Source organism: Calidris pugnax, unplaced genomic scaffold, assembly GCF_001431845.1.
Source record: "Calidris pugnax isolate Ruff unplaced genomic scaffold, ASM143184v1 scaffold16, whole genome shotgun sequence".
NCBI lineage: Eukaryota > Metazoa > Chordata > Aves > Charadriiformes > Scolopacidae > Calidris > Calidris pugnax.
The window spans coordinates 3,627,108-3,641,863 of NW_015090847.1; positions in this window are offsets into that span (position 1 = coordinate 3,627,108).

The window sequence follows — 14,756 nt, forward strand, 5'->3', positions numbered from 1 at the left end:
TGAAAAAAGAATTGTACTGCCTGAGGCTTGCAGGATCTCTCTACAAGATCTGTGTGAAGAAAACGGGCTTTGTTTCCTCTGACCTGGCATTGATGTACTTCATAAATATATTCATGAATGACATATATAGACTCTGATTCAGCAGAAAATTTACATAAATGGCTTAACTCTAGGGCTGTGCTTAAATTTAAGCACAGTGTTCTCCTGTGTTATAGATTTTTCTTTACATTTCTCTACTTGTCAACAGGATAGTTTATTCTTGGTTTCAATAGGTCAAGAACAGATTTTATTAAATTATGCACTTTCTTTTCCAGCTAAAGCAATATAAATGCAAGTCTTACAATTTTTGTCTGCTCACTGCTTAAATACTACCATAACTTTAAAGATATTATCTTTCAAAGCTTAAATGCTTTAATATTGTTCTTTCTTTTGTCTCTAATACACACGTTTATTGTCAGGAAAATACTGATAAGACTTTCCTACTGATCTGCTCTTGGCCATCTGCAATGGCCTATCAGTCAGAAACACACTTAAATCAAGATTTTTCAACTTCTAACACAGTGAAGTTTACAAGAAAATGCTCTGGTTTAAACCTAGACAGACGTTGAAGTACTTTACTGAAAGTGGATTGTGTGAATTTTGACTTTTTTTTCTGGTCCGTATTTTCAAAAGAATTGATCCTTTATCAACTTTACTTTAGAGAGATAAATGAGATGTCCAGAAAGCAACAGATGCTTTTTTGTGAGTTGCTAAAGTTTTTAAAATCTCACAGAAATTGTTCTGCTGAATTTGTTTGAAAATATGATCTTGATCTTGAGTTCATTGTGTGAGCATTAAAGAATGCTTTGAGTCCTAGCCAGAAAAATGGTCCTTTTGCATCTCCCCCAAACTAAGACATGGCTGTTGTTTCCTCCTCTTAACATTTATGTAATTCATAAGTTAAGATAAGAGATTAAAAAGCAACAGTAGTAACTTGAGAAGCAAGCCTAAATTGACAGTCAATGAACAGAGTTAAAATCTTTGCTATCCACATTGTCAGTGCAGAGATCTGACACTCTTGTTTGGAAGTCTGGCTTGGATAAACTTGTCTTTGTGTACAACAGCAGTAAAACTAAAATTAAAAAAAAACAACAACACAGTTCCATCAGATTTGTGAAAACAAGAGGCAAGCTCACTCTTGAGACTACCCAAGATAAATAACAGAAACATCTTGCATATCAGGAAGAGATGCAGAAATGCCAACGTCAGAGTTGCTCACCTCTGGTTTTCATTCTATCCCAAGATGGTATTTGCTGGAACTATGATATTTAGTGGGAAGTAATTGTGATAGTCTTACTCCAGGGGCTACCTTCACTTGTCACTGTGACTCATTTGAAATAGGGTCGTACATAGAATATACCATGCAGCGAACCATATGCCTAGAAGCTGCACAGATTGAACTTTCATAACTTTCAAAGTGATCCTTTTTGTCTAGGTTAAAAAATATTGACTAGAGAGAAGGGAAAAGATTAGTTCAGTTCTTGCACATGCCTATCCCATAACCTTACGCTCATCAACACTGTTATGGAGATGCTTCTAGCATCACAATAATTTGTCCTGAGAGGTACCTGTGTGTTTGTCGGTAGGATATACTACATTTATACCCGTAGTCACAGGTGCGGTAATAGAAATGATAAATTATTTTGATTATCTTCTTTGCTCACATGGACTGGCCAGGAGATTTTGTTTCAATTTTTAACATTCTCCCAGGTACTGTGGAGGTGAAGCATTTTGTGAAAGAAATTTGAGAGTCCCTGAGACTCAGTTTACTGAGCAAATAGATGAAGATTAGAATTTTTCTACCCAGTACCTTGGATCTGCAGGTTGGATGATGAGAGACGAAAGCTTCTGGCATTTTGCAGTAGCTAGTAATTGTTAGTCAAAATCAAGGCTGTAAAAACAATGTCCTACTGTATTCTCTGGAACAAAGGCAAAGATTTGGTTTCTTTTAGCACCTCTTCTGTTCTCAACTGTCTCTGTAATATTTGGGTGATAAATGGCTGAATGATCACTCTGTAGAAGAACACAGTGCTGAGTGTTTGTAACTGTAAATTAGCATAATGCCAATTAGTCAGCTATTAATAGATTAACCACCATGAAAGGGGCACTTATACCTCAAGGAATTTTTGGCACAAAAGGCATAAACAGGAAAAATCAGATATGGGGGGAAGTTGAGAGGAAAGGGTCTACTTGATTATTATTGCTAGATGAAACTACATTGCTAGATGAAATCACATGGGGGACTTCAATCACCCTGGTGTCTGCTGGGAAGGATACACAGCCAGGCATGTACAGTCCAGGAGGTTCCTCCAGTGTATTGATGACAACTTCTTGACTCAGGTGGTGGAGGAGCTAACAAGAAGAGGTGTACTACTGGACCTAGTTCTGACAAACAAAGAGGCACTAGTGGAGGACATTAAGGTTGGGGGAGGCCTTGGCTGCATCGATCATGAAAAGATAGAGTTCAGGATCGTGGGTAGTACGCACAAAACAACAAGTAGAATTGAAACCTTGACCTTCAGGAGAGCTAACTTTGACCTCTTCAAGAATCTGCTAGGAGAAATCCCATAGGATAGGACTCTGGAAGGTAGGGGGGCTCAGGTGGGTTGGATGGCATTCAAATGTCACTTGCTCCAAGCTTGGGATTGGTGCATCCAATCCCAAGAGCAAGAGCATCCTAAGAGCAGGAATTCAGGCAAGGGAAGCAGGAGACTTGCGTGGCTGAGCAGGGAGCTTCTGGAAAAACTCAAGTGAAAGAAGGAAGTTTAGAGTGCGTGGAAGAAGGAACTAACCACTTGGGAAGATTACAAGAATGCCATTAGAGTATGCAGGGAAGAAACAAGGAAAGCCAAGGCCTCCTTGGAATAAAAATTGGGAAGGGACATCAAAGTCAACAAAAAGGGTTTTTTCAAGTATATTGGAGGGAAAAGGAAAATGAGACAAAATGTGTGCCCGTTATTGAATGAGACGGGTGCCATGGTGTCAGAGGATGCAGAGAAGGCAGTTGCTAAATGCCGCCTTTGCTTCAGTCTTTACTGCTCAAGCCAGGCTTCAGGAGTCCCAGACTTTGGAGGTAACAAAGTCTGAACAAAGGAAGACTTTCCCTTGGTTGAGGAAAATCAAGTTAAGGAACAGTTAAGTAAACTGGATATCTACAAGTCCATGGGTCCTGGTGGGATGCACCCACAAGTGCTGAGGGAGCTGGCAGAAGTCATTGCTGGGCCGCTCTCCATCCTCTTTGAAAGGTCTTGGAAAACAGGCGAGGTGCCCAAGGGCTGCAGGAAAGCCAATGTCACTCCAGTCTTCAAAAAGGGCGAGAAGGAGGGCGTGGGAAACTACAGGTTGGTCGGCCTCACCTCCATTCCTGGAAAGATGATGGAACGGCTCATTCTGGGCATCATCTCAAAGCACATGGAGGAAAAGAAAACTATTAGAAGTAGTCAACACGGATTCACCAAGGGGAAATCATGTCTGACCAACTTGATGGCCTTCTACGATGGTATGACTAGTCAGATAGATGAGGGGAGGGCAGTGGATGTGGTCTACCTTGACTTCAGCAAGGCTTTTGACAGTCTCCCACTGCATCCTCATAGGTGAGCTTAGGAAGTGTGGGTTAGATGAATGGAGAGAAATTCAACAAGGGCAAGTGTAGGGTGCTGCACCTGGGGAGGAATAACCCCCTGCACCAGGACAGGTTGGGGGTGACCTGCTGGAGAGCAGCTCTGAGGAGAAAGACCTGGGAGTATTCTGGACAACAGGATGACCGTGAGTCAGCAGTGTGTCCTTGTGGCCAAGAAGGCCAATGGTATCCTGGGGTTCTCCTCCCCCTCTACTCTGCCCTGGTGTTGTGGTTTTTCCTCAGATGGCAACACAGAACCATGTGGCAGCTGCTGTCTTAGCCTCCCCTGCCTCCCCCCACAGCCTTGAGGGAAGAGTCAGAAGAAAACATCAGAACTCATAAGTTGGGACAAAGGCAGTTTAACAGAACAGCAAAGGGAACAAGAAAACAATAACAGCAACACAAACGTGTCCCTGCTAGATCCTAGGGAGAATTAACCCTATCCAACTGGAACCAGGACACCTGGTGAGGCCACATCTGGAGTCCTGTGTCCAGTTCTGGGCTCCCCAGTTCAAGAAGGACAGGGAACTGCTGGAGAGGGTACAGCATAGGGCAACAAAGATGATGAGGGGCCTGGAGCATCTCTCTTACAAGGAGAGGCTGAGGGACTTGGGTCTTTTTAGTCTGGAGAAGACTGTGAGGGGATCTGATCAAGGCCTATAAATACTTAAAGGGTGGGTGTCAGGAGGATGGGGCCAGTCTTTTTTCAGTGGTGCCCAGGGATAGGACAACAGGTAACAAGCACAAATTTGGCCATAAGAAAATCCATCTAAACATGAGGAGGAACTTCTTTCCTATGAGAGTGACAGAGCTCTGGAACAGGCTTCCGAGGAAGGTAGTGGAGTCTCCGTATCTGGAGACATTTAAGCCCCACCTAGACATGTTCTTGTGCAACCTGCTCTGGGTGGACCTGCTCTGGCAGGGGGTTTGGACTAAATGATCTCCAAAGATCTCTTCCAACTCCATTCTGTAATTCTGTGATGAGTTCTGTTCACTGTATTTTTGGTTAAATTTTACTGTCCATATACTACTCCTATATACTCACTGATTTTACTATTACAGAGAACAGAATCCAGTCTTCCATCTCCTGGCTGGGGAAGCTGTTTTCTGTCTTTCATGACCTCTTTTCTTTTTTCTTTCTTTGCATGCTGGCTGGTGAGATACCTGTTGTTAGCAGCACAAATGATCAAAAACTTGTCCTTGCTGAAGTCAGCCAACAAGCTGTTTATGACTCAGAAAAGAAGCCTTCTGGTTATTTGGCTCAATTGGAGCCATATGGACTAACTACCTCCCAAGAGCAAATGGCAATGAGTAGGAGAAAGAGACTCCCTCCCCCAACACTAAGCCAGAAGTGTTGACCTAATTGACAGGTAAAGGATACAGCCATTGATTAAAATGTCTTTTACCTCTAGGTTTAAGCAAACAATAAGAAGCCCCAATAAGAAACAAATTTATTTTACTCTATTTTATGAAAACCACAGAATCACAGAATCACAACGGTTGGAAGGGACCTCTGAGATCATCGAGTCCAACCTTAAAAAAAAAAAAACAACACCAAAAAAAACAAAACCACAAAAAAACCACCCCACCACATCACACCCACCCACAAACCAATAATCTCGGGCACTAGAGCATGCCCTGAAGTGCCACATCTACCTGTTTCTTAAATACCTCCAGGGGTGGTGACTCCACCACCTCCCTGGGCAGGCTGTTCCAGTGCCTGACCACCCTCTCAGGAAAGTCATTCTTCCTAAGATCTAATCTAAACCTCCCCTGCCCCAGCTTTAGACCATTTCCTCTGGTCCTATCATTATTCCCTTGGGAGAAGAGGCCAACCCCCACCTCTCCACAACCTCCTTTCAGGGAGTTATAGAGGGCTATGAGGTCTCCCCTCAGCCTCCTCTTCTCCAAACTAAACATGCCCGGTTCCCTCAGCCTCAGCCTCTCCTCATAGGACTTGTTCTCTAGGCCCCTCACCAGCTTGGTGGCTCTCCTCTGGACACATTCCAGCACTTCAATGTCCTTCCTGTAGTGAGGGGCCCAGAAATGAACACAGCACTCAAGGGGGGGCCTCACCAGAGCCAATTACAGAGGCACCATCACTGCCCTGCTCCTGCTGGCCACGCTATTCCTGATACAGGCCAGGATGCCGTTGGTCTTCTTGGCCACCTGGGCACACTGCTGGCTCATGTTCAGCCAGCTGTCCACCAACACTCCTAGGTCTTTTTCTTCCGGGCAGCTTTCCAGCCACTCTTCCCCAAGCCTGGAGCATTGCCTGGGGTTGTTGTGACCGAAATACAGGACCCAGCACTTGGCCTTATTGAACCTCATCCCATTGGCCTTGGCCCATTGATCCAGCTTGTCCAGGTCCCTCTGTAGAGCCTTCCGACCCTCAAGCAGATCAACACTCCCACCTAGTTTGGTGTCATCGGCAAGCTTACTGAGGGTGCACTCAATCCCCCCATCCAGATCATAAATAAAGATATTAAACAAGACTGGCCCCAAAACTGAACCATGAGGGACCAGTCGCCAACCGGATTTTGCCGCATTAATCACAACTTGCTGGGCACGGCCATCCAGACAGTTTTTTACCCAGTGAAGGGTACACTTGTCTATGCCATGATTCACCAGCTTCTCCAGGAGAACGCCGTGGGGGACGGTGTCAAAGGCCTTACCAAAGTCCAGGTAGACAACATCCACAGCCTTCCCCTCATCAAGAAAGCAGGTCACATGGTCATCAAAAGAGATCAAGTTGGTTAAGCACGACCTCCCTTTCATAAACCCATGCTGGCTGTCCCTGATCCCTTGCCTGCCCTGCACTTGCCATCAGAGCTCTCCCAAGATGATCCTCTCCATGATCTTTTGCGGTACCGAGGTCAGGCTGACAGGCCTAGAGTTTCCGGGATCATCCCTCCGGCCCTTCTTGTAGATGGGTGTCACATTGGCCACCCTCCAGTCATCTGGCACCTCTCCTTAACCAGGATTGTTGCTAGAGAATGGAGAGAGGCTTGGTGACTCAAGATCATCTTCTCCATGATCTTTTGCGGTACCGAGGTCAGGCTGACAGGCCTAGAGTTTCCGGGATCATCCCTCCGGCCCTTCTTGTAGATGGGTGTCACATTGGCCACCCTCCAGTCATCTGGCACCTCTCCTTAACCAGGATTGTTGCTAGAGAATGGAGAGAGGCTTGGTGAGCTCTCCCACCAGTTCCCTGAGTACCCTTAGGTGAATTCCATCTGGCCCCATAGACTTATGCATGTTCAGGTGCAGAAGCAAATCATTAACTACTTCCTCCTGGATTACAGGGGAGTTGTTCTGCTCTTCATCCTTATCTTCTAGCCCAGGAGGCTGAATATCCTGGGGGTAGCTGGTCTGACAACTAAAGACAGAGGCAAAGAAGGCATTAAGTATCTCATCCTTCTCCTCGTCCTTGGTCGCAATGTTTCTCCCCACATCCAGTAAGGGATGGACATTCTCCCTGACTCTCTTTTTGTTGGCGTACTTAGAGAAACTTTTTTTGTTGTCCTTTATATCAAAGGCCAGGTTGAGTTCCAGCTGGGCTTTTGCCTTCCTATTTTTTTCTTTGTATAACCTAACAAGATCTCTGTACTCATCCTGAGTTGCCTGTTCCCTCATCCAAAGGTGGTAAACCTTCCTTTTTTCTTTAAGTCCCATCAAAAGCTCTTTGTTCATCCAGGCCGGCCATTTTCCCTGCCCTTTAATTTTGCACCTCATGGAGACAGCCTGCTCCTGGGCCTGTATGATTTCCTTCTTGAAGAGCGTCCAGCCTTCCTGGACCCCTTTACCCCTCAGGATTATCTCCCAAGGGACTCTCCCAAATAGCATTCTCAACAGGCTAAAGTCTGCCCTCTGGAAGTCCAAGGTGGAGGTTTTGCTAACCCCCCTTTTTACCTCACTAAGAATTGAAAACTTAACCATTTCATGATCACTAAGCCCAAGACAGAGATGATACAATTACTTACATTGTGCATATACACATTGTGCATGACTTTGTACATACGTCTATGCCAATGTAGTTTCCTGTTGAATAATACAAACCATTGCATGAAAAAGAACCCCACAAAAAACCCCTCGCTTTACAGAATCAGAATCACAGAATCAGAATTGCCTAGGTTGGAAGGGACCTTTAAGATCATCTAGTCCAACCATAATAAAAAAGCAAACAAACAAATGAACAAAAAACAAAACAAACCAAAACAAACCCCACAACCACCCACACACCAACACTAAACCATATTCCTGAGCACCATGTCAACTCATCTTTTGAATATCTTGAGGGATGGTGCCTCAACCTCTTCCCTGAGCAGCCCATTCCAATGCTTGATAACCCTTTCCTTGAAGAAATTTTTCCTAATATCCAACCTGAACCTCCCCTGGTGCAACCTGAGGCCAAAACTTCGGTATGAATACAAGCAAATACTTTAGTATGAATACAAGGAAGCCTCAAGAATTACAGTAGATAAGGCTGTTGTAATCCACAAACCTACAGCAGTTGCAGAAAAGCCTTGCTGATGCACGCAAGATGAAGCCATTTGCATAGAAACTTGCACTCTAGCATATACTTTCATAGTTATCAAGGTCTGTTTTGTATGAATTACACAAGAACCTAACCATTATATGTATAGTTGCTTAGGGACTTGTCTTAATAGTATTCCAATTGTCTAGCTAAGGGTTGAGTCAGATCTCTTTCCTGGCACTGGCTTTGCAGATTTGAGGGATTCGGAAGCACTTCGTACCTCAGATATATGAATTGATTTTTAGTGCTTAGGCCAAAAAGTTTTTCCTTTCCTCCTCTGGGCTTTTGTCTAAGCCTTATAGATAGTGTAACATTCATGCCTTAGCTCCTGCAGATGCTGCCAAAACAAACTGGTTTTTACAGCTCCAGTCTTGTTTTCTTGATATATGTCTAACCTCTATATTTGACACCAATAAAATTGTTGTGGCAGATGCCTTGATAAGTTCCTATTGCAGCCTATTTCCTTACTTTGAAAAACTCCTTTCACAAATTACGACATGCATAGTTTATAAAGCAACTTGGTATGCTAAAATACATCTGATTTTGCTGGAAGGCATCTGTCCAAGTGGAAATGAAGCTTCAGAAGTTCATTATTTTCAGTTTTACAAGTGCTGTTCTGTACACAGATATGGATGAAGAAATCATGGCACAAAGAACCTGGAACTGTCATTTATTCATTCTGGAGTTCAGCTTGGTGTTCTGCTCTTGATAAAACAACCATAGACAGCAGTGCGGAGCTGCAGTGGACATATGAACTGTGAAGGGGAACTTAAATATGTAAACCTGTATTTAGTGAGGGGAAAAAAACATCATCTCAGACTACATCTCTTTCTATTGTACCAAGCACCAAGAAGAGCCCCTTTAGTTTAATACATGCTTCCTGACTCCCAACAGGGCTGGAGGACTGGGAGAACACTGGGAGAATGTTGCCAGAAGGATAGTTTCCTCACAGCAGCACTCCTTACAACAGAGCCCTACAGTATAAGGTACAAGAAAATTTTTCTTACTTTATTTGCACTTTTCTCAGGGAAGGAACAGCCCTGGATTCATAAGCCATACAAGTCAGTGAGTATCTTGCTGTTAACCAGGCTTTGATTTCTCCTCACCGCCATTTAGACAGCCAACTTAGTGAAAAATGCCCAAAGGTGAAACACAAAGCAGGAAGGCAGAGGCTTGACCTAGATGGACAGCAAAGCACAGGCAGTGATTAACAGCCTTCACATACAGAGAGGCCAACACAGTGCTCAAGGACAGTGAAATGAATGTTCCTGAATTGTACTGTGAAAAGTTTTAACTGCAGTATTTCAGTATGCAAACCTACTTGCCTTTTTTTGTTATATTTCTGTCGTGGTTTAGCCTCAGCCAGCAACTAAGAACCGCACGGCTGCTGTCTCAACCCCCCACAACAGTGAGGGAGAAGCAGGAGAAAAAGGCAAAACTTATGCGTTGAGACAAAGGCAGTTTAACAGAACAGCAAAGGGAACAGGAAAACAATAATACTGGTAGAGGAATGTACAAACACAATTACGTATCAGCTCTCACCAACTGGACCCCGGACATCCTGGCCCATCCAGGTGTCAACTTCCTGCTCCCTCTGCCAGCCAGCTCCCTGCTATAGACTGGGAATGGCAACAGATGGTATGGAATACCTGTGTCCCCTTCCAGATTCTGGGGAAAATTAATCCTATTCCTGCTGGAACCAACTCATTATCTACCCCTTATTCTGTGCTATCAGCATCCTGCCTAGATCTGAGAGTTTCCAATTAATTGCCACCACTTTTCCCTGTCTTTTTTATATATATATGTATTTGTACATATATATTCATAGAGATATAATTCTCTTAGTCTATGAGCCATCCCTCTAAAATGTCCATTGACTTCATTTAATCCACGACTTTGGGCTCCATCTGCTAAAACAGTCTCTCACGGCAGGCAAGATGATGTGTGTGGGACTGGACTGTTGCATGCTGTATTTTGGAGGTTGTGGCTGGTGTGGCTCATTCTCACACTCCAGGTGTTGAAGATGTCCATCTCAGTGAAGTTCCTGGGCACCAGTTGCTGAGGCAGTTCTGATCCCTTCACCACTGCACTTTACTCAGTTTTACATCAGAGTCCATCTGGCATTAGTTTGGGTGTTTATATATATATGTATTTGTACATATATATTCATAGAGATATAATTCTCTTAGTCTATGAGCCATCCCTCTAAAATGTCCATTGACTTCATTTAATCCACGACTTTGGGCTCCATCTGCTAAAACAGTCTCTCACGGCAGGCAAGATGATGTGTGTGGGACTGGACTGTTGCATGCTGTATTTTGGAGGTTGTGGCTGGTGTGGCTCATTCTCACACTCCAGGTGTTGAAGATGTCCATCTCAGTGAAGTTCCTGGGCACCAGTTGCTGAGGCAGTTCTGATCCCTTCACCACTGCACTTTACTCAGTTTTACATCAGAGTCCATCTGGCATTAGTTTGGGTGATTCTTACCATAGTACAAGCAATAGCAGTTATAGAAATGAGGATGTACAGTGGAAGGGTTATTTAGCAATTAACATCATAAGATTTCATTCATTGGCTATTCTCACACAAAATCAGGTCCCCATGAGGTACATATCAGACTTTCCCATCCTTCTGCATCACCCACCAAGTGCACCCAGGTCCTTGAGCAAAGCCAATCCCACGGATGGGTTTGCTTTTGCCTGAGGCAGGACTAAGCCAGACGGTTTTCTTCAACATATTCTTCATGTGCACTACAGGGACTTTATCTCCTTCCGCAGTACATGGAAGTTTTGATTGAGCAGGGCTAGCTTGGTTGGTAGATCCACTGGCGTTAACTAAACAGGACAGTTTCTTCTTTCTTTCCTTTCAAAAGGGAGGAAACAGAGGAGAAAAAGCAGAGACACAAAAACTGTAAATCAAACTAGGAAATGATTGATAATTATGAACTTGTGTTTCTGCGGACATGGACAGTGGTAGGATTACACTTCAAAAATACTTGAAATACACTTGGAAAATACTTGAAAAATGTTCCACATCATTTTTTAAAAAATGAGCAATAACTTATTGTATCCTATTGCCTATCTGTTAGTGCCCAATAAGAGTTGTTCCCCAAAATATTTTCTATGGTGGTTGCACTGGTGATTTCTTGCCATATTAAGCTGGAGATAAAATTGTACAGAGGAAGGAAAGAATATTAGAGGATGGGAAGCAAACCACTGTGATGGCCAGTTTGCCCCCACAAACTTGCTATCAGTGCACTAAATATGCTTTTCTTTCTGAGAAGGTGTTGAGCTCTAGCTTACTGCACATGGGAAAATAGGATCCCTCACAAATCTGTGACCACGTTGAAGACTTCTCCTCATAGTTCCCATAGGCTTTGAGGGCAAGGAACATTGTGAGGAGGCAGTAACTTGGAAAAGGTAGAGTGGTCAGAGTCTATAATCTTTTTAAACCAGCACCTGTATTTTCTTCCATTTCTTATAATTTTTTAAAATTCATAAAGGAGATTTGTTAAAATGTGGTCAGTTGATACAGATTGACAGGTTTTAAAATAAATGTGTGAAACCAAACAATGCTGAAATTTGAAAGAGGGCAATCAGGAAACAAGAAATGCAATTGAAAGCAATGTATTGATAACTGTCACCAGTTTTGGAATGACCTGCTTGTCCCAGCCTCTGTTCTTAGCTGCATCTTTTCTGGTCACATTTGTTTCTTTGTCACTTGAACAAGAATCTTTCCTGTGCTATCTTGAGAAATATTATTTACACACAGAAATTCAACTTCAGGTTGTGCTTAGAGTCTCAGGTTATGCTGGGAGTTGCCCACTAGTGGAGAGGTTCTTGTCACCATTCCATAGTGTTCTTAAATAAATGCAGAATGTTTGGGAGTTAGGGATGGTTTATTATTGTATTTTCCTTTCTGCACATTACGCAGTGTTGTGGTTTAACCCCAGCTGGCAACTAGGACCATGTAGATGCTAGCTCACTCCCCTCAGACCCAAGTAGAGCAGGGAGAAGAGGAAAGGAAAAGGAGAGGGAAAAAAAATCAACTAGTGGGTTGAGATAAAGACAGTTTAATGGAACAGTAAAGGAAGGGGAGTGGGGTGTAAAAGAATAGTTGTGATAATGATAATGATAATGATAAAAGAATATACAAAATAAAATGACAAAACACTAGTCACTCTCACCACCCAATGATTGGTTGTCCAGCCCGTCCTGAGCAGTGATTGCAGATTCTTTCCTCCAGTCAATTCCCATTTATGTACCGAGTATGCCATCTATAGTATGGAATATTCCTTTGGCCTGCTTGTCCTGTATATGCTCCCTCTCAGATTCTATGGGACCCTGAAAAAATCCTTGACTGATGTAAACATTACTTAGCAGCTGCTAAAACCAATATGTGTTATCAGATTCTCATACTAAATCCAAAACACAGCAACTAGTAGGAGCAAAAAAAAATGACTCTATCCCAGATGAAACCAGGACACTTGGGAAAATAAAGTCCTGTGATATCAAATGATTGCATGAATTTATATGACCTGATCCTAGAAGAATAAGGTGTTACAGTAAAATATTAGATTAAGTTTCTAACTGTGATAGTTGCCAGGGTCACAAAGTAGATTTACTGGAAACATACACTGGCATTGGTTTGAGCCTGCAGGAAGAATAAGGAAAGAGTCCTTTTCACGTAACTGCAGTGGGCTCATCCCATGTCTCAGGCCTCCTACCACAGACTGGGACAATGGCCCCCAGAGGTGGCTGGTTGTCCCTGCTGACTACACCCAGGATTAAGAATACATTAGAGTTCATTGTTTAAATTGTAGGTGGGTAAAATTGAACAAAATTAATTCCACCCTAAATATGGCTCAACTTGTCAGTAGCTTCAGAGACCATGGTAGAGATTGTCCTGCTTTTTCCTTCTCTAAAGCTCTAGCATTGCCCAAGGTGACTCTTGACTATCTGACTGAAGTTTCTGTCCTGTTTGTAATCTCCAAAGTAGATAAGGGTCTTTCACATGAAATCAATAGCAAAGTCCCTGATGGATGCATAGGAGTCACTAATAGCTGTCTCTGGCAGAGAGTTTTCAAGAAATACTTCTTGAAAAGAGTTAGGAGTCTCTATATCCTCTTGACACCTCTTTTTTCATAAGACTCCCCTGACTAGGAAACCATCATCTCCAATTCCCTGTCCTGATCCTCAGCTTTGAGACCTGCCTGAGGCAACTCATTTGTCACTGATGGGTCCAAGACCAAAAGCTGCCTTTATTGGCTGGGCTGGGGACAGTACTTACAATCATTCTCAGTATTTTTTCTGTCTTTCAGAGAGGAAGAATACCAAAACCAGTTGACCAATCCCAGAGAATAGTTGTGGTCAGACTCAGATTAATCATTTGTCTTCTAAAAGATGAGAGGTTTGGCAATCTTCTTGTTTCTATAGCAGCCCAAAAGTATTTTGACTGATTATAGAAGAGCTATATTTCTTCTGCTTTGAGAATCCTTTGATGTATAACCCAAACAAATGACCCCATCTCTCCTCGACTTAGCCTGTCATTACCTACTCAGATCTCAGCTGTATGTGAGGAAACCAATATGGTTTAGGAAGGCTCAGAAGAAAGACCAACTGCTTGCTCATTTTTAAATGACAGTATAGATGTATGCAATGAAACTGCCAATGGTTGGTAAATTGAAATTATTTTCAAGGAAAGCTTTCCACAATGTTCATAAAGAAGACAATCCTACAATTAGATAGCATGCCTTTTTTTAAGCAATGTGACAATGGCTGGTATCACTCTTACAAGGTCTATGCATTCTTTCTACCTCTTTCCTTTTTCCCAGAATAGCTGTCAGCTCATGACTGTTTGCTCAATGCCTGACAATTGACCAAGAAGTCACTTGAAATGTTCCAGAGAGATGGTAGGCTCTGTATGGGTGAGCAGTATGATGTGTAATCAATTGTCATAGCAAATCATTTGACAAAAAAAAAAAATCTTGAGGCACTTTCCTCTCAAGGATTTATCTTTTTTTTCCCCAACTCTCTTGTAATTATGGCTGTTCCAAATTAATGCTTTTAGCAGATGCATTCAAGATTTTCCTAAATCATGTAAGTAATGGCAAAGACAAAAATTAAAAGTAAAGCACACCCCAAGCATTCTCATCCTCTACTTAAGAAATTATTTCTTCTTCAAGAAAATCTTATCTTGATGAAGAATTTATTTAAAAAGGCACAAAGTTCCTAACATGAGAAAGCATGCCCTCAAGTCTTTTACTAAATAGCACAGTGCCCAAGAACATAGTATCAGCATGATTTAAAGACATATTTATTGTTTTTTTTAATTTGAATGATGAATATTTAATCTTTTCCTCAAAACCCACCATGACTCAGAGTCACCAAATCCAGAAGGGCAAATGATAGAATCATAGAATGGTTAGAGTTGGAAGGTACTTTAAAGATCATCTAGTTTCAACACCCCTGCCCTGGGTAGAGACAACTACCACTAGACCAGGTTATTCAGTGTTCATATAATTTGGAATTAAAAGAAAATTTACATTTACATGTTCAAGGT